The sequence below is a fragment of the Giraffa tippelskirchi genome, chromosome 5 (genome assembly GCF_054371585.1).
Source record: "Giraffa tippelskirchi isolate mGirTip1 chromosome 5, T2T-mGirTip1v1.2.pri, whole genome shotgun sequence".
Taxonomy (NCBI): domain Eukaryota; kingdom Metazoa; phylum Chordata; class Mammalia; order Artiodactyla; family Giraffidae; genus Giraffa; species Giraffa tippelskirchi.
In genome coordinates this window covers 102483202-102490768 of record NC_137279.1, presented here as the reverse complement: position 1 = coordinate 102490768, position 7567 = coordinate 102483202, and the positions used below count along the sequence as shown (strand labels likewise).

The 7567-nt window shown below is 50.0% G+C and overlaps 1 non-coding gene across 1 annotated transcript; it reads left to right on the top strand.

Annotated features, from left to right (window-relative positions):
• The first annotated feature begins 3410 nt into the window (after positions 1–3410).
• LOC145508164 (U1 spliceosomal RNA) lies at positions 3411–3574 on the top strand. Its single transcript, XR_014055418.1, has one exon. It is a non-coding gene; the product is annotated as a U1 spliceosomal RNA (small nuclear RNA).
• Positions 3575–7567: the final 3993 nt, after the last annotated feature.

The window sequence follows — 7567 nt, the reverse complement described above, 5'->3', positions numbered from 1 at the left end:
AGGATGAGCAGAGCTTGAATGCCAAGGTGCTCTAGTCTCTGGTCCCAGAATGGCAGCTGCCCTCTCTTGAACTTCCCTTGAGTTTATCCTGGACACACACAGTGGGCATCCACACACACACACACACACACACACGCACACACCCCAGCTGCTCTCACATCCTCCAATCTTCTTTATTCACAGAAGAGCAGCCTCTCAGCCCCCGCCCCCTCCCACCCCCAGATTCTGGGAGTTCTTTCCTTTTTCCCCGAGCCTCCGCAGAATTAGGCACAGATTCTTCATCAGCACCCAAACCCTTGTCTACGGTTGTGGAGAGTCCAGAGCATAGAAATCATCCGGTAGAAGAGGAAATGCAGGCCACATGGGGTATTGGGTCACCCCGCAGAATGACCAGCTGTCCCAGGCCATTCTGGGTTGTTATTTTTGAAGATGTCAAACTCATTCAAAAGAAACTCCAAGATCCTTGTTGCAGGCCATTGCTGCATGTAGCAAATTATGCTGTGCTGCGTGCTGTGCTTAGGTGCTCAGTCATGTCCAAATATGCTATGAAATCTCAAACCGGGTGATGACTGCTTGTTTGAAACTCATGGATAAGGCTTTAAAAGGCAAAGCAGGTGGTGAGTGCTAATTACTGGGAATCAACAAGACTGGGGCAGATCCCAAAAAGGGCTAGGTAGGAGAAGCTGCTTAGGTCAATGACTAATTGACCTCCTATATTAGTCAGCTTGGGCTTCAAGAAAAAATGCTATGGATTGGGTGGCTTGACCCGAAATCTGTTTTCTCACAGTTCTGAGAAGTCCAAGATCATGGTTGGAACTTCTCAGCAATTCAGTTTCTGGTGCAAGCTCCCTTCCTGGCTTGCAGATAGTCCTGGCCTGGCTGGGTCCTCACAAGGTCTTTCCTTGTTGCTTGAGCTGGGGTAGGGCAGGGGCCCAAGCTCTCTGCTATCACTTCATTTAAGGATACATCCTATCAGATCAGGGCCCCAAAGCTATGATCTCATTTAAATTTCATTACATCCTTCAAAGTTCCTTCCCTAGATACAGCTTCACTGGGGATTAGTGTCCAAGATATGAATGTGTGGGGGGTGAGGGGAGGGAAACACATATACTCAGCTCCTAACACCCTCCCCAGCCTCCTCCCCCCATGAAGGCATTTGCAGCTCTCAGCTCTGATCCCTGGGAACTGCCCAGGCACTGGGTCCTCAGATTCCTCTCCCCACAGACATGTTCCTTCTCTCTCTCTGACTCACATGCCTCAGTACAGGGCCCAGCTGTTGACTGCTGACCCTCAGAAACAGTGGACTGACTTGCTTTCACCTGGATCACTTTCAGAATGGAGCAGCCACCACTGACTGATATGCTTGCAGAAATGTGTTCACTCTGGAGCCTGGCTGTGGTGGTAGACTAATGCTTCCCCAAAGATGTCCACAACTGGGCCCCTGGAGTTTGTGATTATGTTACTTGACATGGCAAAAGAGACTTTGTTGGTGTGATTAAATTAAGCATCTTGAGATGGGGGCTCCATGGAAACACAAAGGTTCATATAGACAAAAGAAGGAGACTTGGTGTCAGAATAATGTGTTGTGAGAAGAACGTGATCAGCTGTAATTAGCTTTGAAGATCAAAGGGGCCTAGGAGAGTAGAATGTAGGCATCTTCTAGAGGCTGGACAAGGCAAAGAAAGATTCTCCAGGAAGAATCACCACAACCCAACTGTCACTTTGATTTCTGCCCAGGGAGATGCATCTTGGATTTCTGATCTCCAGAGTCAGAAAATAATGAATGTGTGTTGTTTTAAGCCGCTAAGTGTGTAGGAACATATTAAGTAGCAATAGGAAACTCCTACAGTGGACAGCGGTGGGTAAAGAATACTTAAAGTCAGTGTGCAGGACGAGTCGTGTCAGCTGTTCAAAGAAAGGCCAGTTCTTCCTGCAAGTGACCTGGGTGCCGAGTTCAAGATTCTCCCTCCAGGCTAGTCCCCTTCCCCCTGAAGCCAAATGCACTTCAAGGATCAAGTTCCTCCACTCCTTGGTCTCTGGTCTGAAAGGCAAGCTGGTTGCCTTCTCCAGCCTTCCCACTCCCTGCCCTCAGGTCTAACCCACTCTTACCCAGTAAGAGAAAACAAACAAACCTCATTCTTTAAGCAAACACGTCATCTTTCTATCCCTTATTTGGGTCATCAGCTTCTTTTTCAGAATCTTCCACTTTTGTATTCTGTATGGTGAGAAAAGGAAAAACATGGCCCCTGGGAGACCATGAGGATGAAGTCAGAAGGTGCACAGAAAATGCACCAAGTAGAACTTTGAGATCTAACTCTTGGCAGCTACAAACTGCCACTTGCCATCTACCTTTACAAGGTTTAATGCTGCAGCTGTTGATTTTCAACACCCCCTGAAAGGAGTTCAGGGTGGAGAGCCGAAAGGAGCCCACTCTGTGCTGTGGGAAAAACTGGCAGAACAAGTCTTCAGATAGTGATGTATTTTCAGGAGCCGATTTTATGACCCAAATATCTCCTAGTACCTAGAAAAGCACAAAAATCCTTCACGGTGACATGCGATCCTCACGACTAGCAGTAACCTTCTGCAAAAAATCTGCACTTGAATGCATGTCCTCTCCCTTCACCAAGATCACACATACACTGACCTTCGCCCCTGCCTTTGTGGAGCAAGTTCTCAGAGCTATCTGAGATGCTGTCTCCTGAGCTCCTCATTTTGCCCCCAATAATACTTGAACTCACAACTCTCACGCTGTGCATTTTTGAAAGTTAGCACCCTGACTCTATATGCCTACACACATAACACATACTCACGCTTTATTTTGTTCCTACAAATATATATTTACATCCATTGTTTTACAACTTATTATTTCTTAAAACAAAATTGGATCAGCATAACAGAGGGCCACAGAATTACTATTCTCAGCGTGTCACCCAGAACAAAGGTTAAGAATACAAAGAGGCTGGCTAAATTCCCCTCCATCTCAACTAAAGAAGAAAGGGTCTGTTTCCACTGATTTCTGGGCTCCCTAAGCTGTGGGGAATCACGACGTCCCTTCTCCTTCAGCAGCCGGCCTGCCCATTGGTCCTCTCAGCAGGGGTGGGAGGGGAGATGAGGGGCCTGGGACAGGGCGTGGGTTGGAGGAGAGGAACCGCCTTACAGGTCCTGAATGGGGTGGGCTTATGTAAATTTGCAGCGGAAGCGGTACAGTTCCCGGCCTGCCATTTTGCCGGTTGTGGGAAGTTTTTCCGAGATACTCTTGAATTTTATTAGAAGAGTTGTTAGGAGTGCCTGAGAGGCGCGAGAAACGATGGGGTGCGGAGGGTGGCGGAAGAGATGGCGGCAATAGCAAAGTGAGCGTGTGCGAAAGTGTACGGGTGTGAGGCTGTACGGGCGGCCGGCCAAGCCTTTCCATACTTAGTTGGCAGAGAAAATAGCACGATCGCGAAGGTGGTTCTCCCAGAGCGAAACTCACCCCTTGCACGGCGGGTGTGTTGACCTCTGCGATTTCCCCGAATGGGGGAAACTCGACTGCGTAGTTTGTGGTAGTGGGGGACTGCGTGCGCGCTTTCTCTCGGTAACTGCGGTCTTAACGATAGAATTGATTTCTACTTGAGCGTGTTTTTTTCGGGGCTCAGGCGATAGAAACCAGCTCTCGGTAATACAGAAGACCCTCGGAAAGATTTTTCTAGGATAAAAAATGGCATTTCGCTCCAATGCCGTACTTTGGGAAAGCTCAAGAACGGAAGGGAGAGCCTGGCAGACTACAGTCCGCGAGGTGGCAGTGTTCAGCTGAGCAGTGCAGGCACTCTTCCCTCCAGCTTAATGTAGTTCTTCTGTGTCCGATGGTCTCGATTCCAGCTTAATTTAGTTCTTGTGTGTCTGAGGGTCTCGAACCATCGCAGCTTCCGTCGTTCTCTTCTTTCCACCTTCAGTTTTTCCCAGCATCAGTTCAGTTCAGTCACTCAGTCGTGTCCGACTCTTTGGGACCTCATGAATTGCAGCACGCCAGGCCTCCCTTCCCTTACCAACTCCCGGAGTTTACCCAAACCCGTGTCCATCGAGTCGCTGATGCCATCCAACCATCTCATTCTCTCTCGTCCCCTTCTTCTCCTGCGCCCAATCCTTCCCAGCGTTAGGCTCTTTTCCAATGAGTCAACTCGTCGCACGAGGTGACCAAAGTATTGGATTTTCGGCTTCAACATCAGTCCTTCCAATGAACACCCAGGACTGATCTTTAGGATGGACTGGGTGGATCTTCTTGCAGTCCAAGGGACTCTCAAGAGTCTTCTCCAACACCACAGTTCACAAGCATCAATTCTGCGGCGCTCAGCTTTCTTCACCGTCCAACTCTCACATCCATACGTGACCACTGGAAAAACCATAGCCTTGACTAGACGGACCTTTGTTGGAAGAGTAATGTCTCTGCTTTTCAATATGCTATCTAGGTTGGTCATAACCTTCCTTCCAAGCATCAGGGTCCTTTGCAATGAGTCCAGGAGGTACCTCAAAGGTTGTATCTTGTCAGCCTATTTATGTGCAGAGTACATCATATAAAGGACAAGACTGGGTATGCGGATGACACCATCCTTATGGCAGAAAGCAGAAAAAGCGAGAGTGAAAACAGTTGGCTTAAACCTCAACATGCAAAAGACAAACATCACGATATCTGGTCCCATCAGTTCAGTTCAGTTCATTCGCTCAGTGGTGTCCAACTCTTTGCGACCCCGTGAACGCCAAGCCGCCCTGTCCACCACCAACTCCCAGAGTCCACCCAAACCCATGTCCATAGATTCGGTGATGCCATCCAAGCATCTCATCCTCTGTCGTCCCCTGCTCCTCCTGCCCTCAATCTTTCCCAGCATCAGGGTCTTTTCAGATCAGTTGGTGACAGGTGGAGGAAACGAGGGAAACAGTGACAGACTTCTTTACTTAGGCTCCAAAGTCACTGCAGAGGGTGACTGCAGCCATGAAATTAAAAGACGCTAGCTCCTTGGAAGAAAAGCTACTGCAAACCTAGACAGTGTATTAGAAAGCAGAGACATTAATTTGCCAAGAAACGTCCCTCTAGTCGAAGCTATAGTTTTTCCAGTGGTCATGGATGGATGTGAGTTGAATCATAAAGAAGAAGAAATGAAGTTGCTCACTCCTGTGCGACTCTGCCATTCCACAGGCTGTAGCCTACCAGGCTCCTCTGAAGCGAGAGTACTGGAATGGGTTGCCATTTCCTTCTCCAGGGGATCTTCCCGACTTGGGGATCAAACCCAGGTCTCCTGCATTGCAGGCAGATGCTTTACCCTCTGAGCCACCAGGGAAGCCCAAAGAAGGCTGAGCGCAAAGAATTCATGCTTTTGAACTGGAGTGTTGGAGGAGACTCTTGGACTGCAAGATCAAACCAGTCAATCCTAAAGGAAATCAGTCCTGAATATTCATTAGAAGGACTGATGCTGAAGCTGAATCTCCAATAATTTGGCTACCTGGTGCGAAGGGCCAACTCACTAGAAAAGACCCTGGTGCTGGGAAAGGTTGAAGGCAAGAGGAGAAGAGGACAACAGAGGATGAGAGGGTTGGATGGCATTACCAATTCAGTGGACATAAGTTTGAGTAAGGTCTGGGAGGTGGTGAAGGGCGGGGAAGCCTGGCGTTCTGCAGTCCGTGGGGTCGAAATGAGTCGGACACGACAGAGCGGCTGAACAACAAAACAGACCCATACTTTGCACCGCTCAACGCTTACAGAATTTGGCACATTTGAACAGTCCTGTTACTGCTGTAAACCGTTCTTTGTGCCTAACTCATTTGGGCTCGCAGTTCCTCCACCGGCATGGTGCAACGGTTTGGGAAGGCGGATCCCTGGCTTCTGGTCTGGTTCCGACCAGAGCAAAGGTCATGTCTCCTCACAAAGCCGGTGGTGGCCCGCGAGTCTACCCTTGGACCTGGGGTACCAGGCATGGGACATCCCACGAAGCCTCAAAGGCTCTTCTGAGGACGTGCAGAGTTCTCAGGGCAGCGGGAAGAGGACACTTGCAAAGAGGGAAGGGACTTTCTTTTTTCCTGGCGGGAATTTTACCTCAGGGCAGAAAACTCTAGAAATGCCGGCAGAGCAGATGCATTTGGGGGAGGCCTAAAAGCCCCTCCCCGTCGCTCACCCGGAATGGGTCTCCTCCCATTCCACCATGTCCAAAGCTGTAGAGACGGCCGCCGGCCGGCGAGTCAGGCGCCCCCTGGCGTCGTGGAGGAAGCGGCAGGCGGCGGAGTGACGAGAGCGCCGGGAGGGAGGAGGTCCTGGGACCGCGCGGCTGAGAGCCACACGGCTCAGCGGCGGGAGAGCGAGAAGGTCGTGTTTCCACGGTGTAGTGGTCAGCACTTTGGACTCTGACTCCAGCGATCCGAGTTCGAGTCTCGCTGGGACCTTTCTCTTTAGGCCGCACGCAGAGTCTTTTACTGGCGCAGCCGGAACTCAGTCTCCCCCTGAAAGCGAACTCGCGCTTCAGATGCGCGCTGAGTGGACCTACTCTTCCGCCCCAGCGCCCAACTCGTTCTGCTCTCGGGACCAGAACGCCTAGGTCCCGCGAAGGAGGCCCTGGGCCCCCGTGATCTGCCACCTCCCCCTCAGCAGTCGAGATCTGAGACCTGCTGCTCTGAGAGGCGCAGACCTGTGGACAATGGAGGGGGCGGGGCGGGGGACCAGCCCCTGGCGTCCCCGCAGGACCCTGCGGCTCTGCCGGTCAATGGTCCTCGGAGGCCCGGCTCCGCCAACAGAGGGCGCGGCGACCGAACCACTGCCACCCCCTGTCGGGTCACCCTGGGTCTTAGGGTAAAAGGCAGAAGCTGCGCCCACTGAGTCCTGCCCCACGAGGGGGCTTCGGACCGCACGTCTTGGCCCTGTGAATAATGGTCTGGGGGCTGTGATGTCATTGACCAGCCAGGGTGACAGCTTTCTGGGCGGGGTTCCAGACCTGAATGGGAAGTACTATATTTTATTCAGGTACCCTATTATTCGCAGTTTTGATTGATCCTGTTCCAGAACTTCTCACTCTTAAGTCTCCTTTGGACAGGAAAAACCGCTGTTAGGCTAAGACTTGAACCTTGACTCCAGGAAATCTTGGCCTTTCATCCCAAACTCAGCCAGGAAGAAGAGTCTGGGCAGTGTATTCCAGCGTCTGAGATCAGGGGTCGCTCACCCAGTTCCACCCAGGCCTTTGAGACATTTGCAGACCTTATAGGGCTAGAATAGTGAATACAGACTATTTAGTTAGATTTGAGTTGGAAAAAGCATTCACTTTCTATCATTATAAAATTGATGTTTTAAATGTCACTTCTAGACATTGGAAACACGATGTAACTTTTGTGGAACAACCATATGGATGAGAACTATAAAACAATAATTTATACGTACCCTGGAACAGTTACAAAATTTCAAAAACAAACTCTTTCCTTAATTGTGTTATTATTGGCATTGTTGGTATTTATTCTTTTTTTTTTTTATACATTTTTCTTATTCCAAATGATGTGGGGATAAGCAAAGGAGATGGTATGAAATCTTGTATTTCCTTTACTCCCAGTGCCCTTA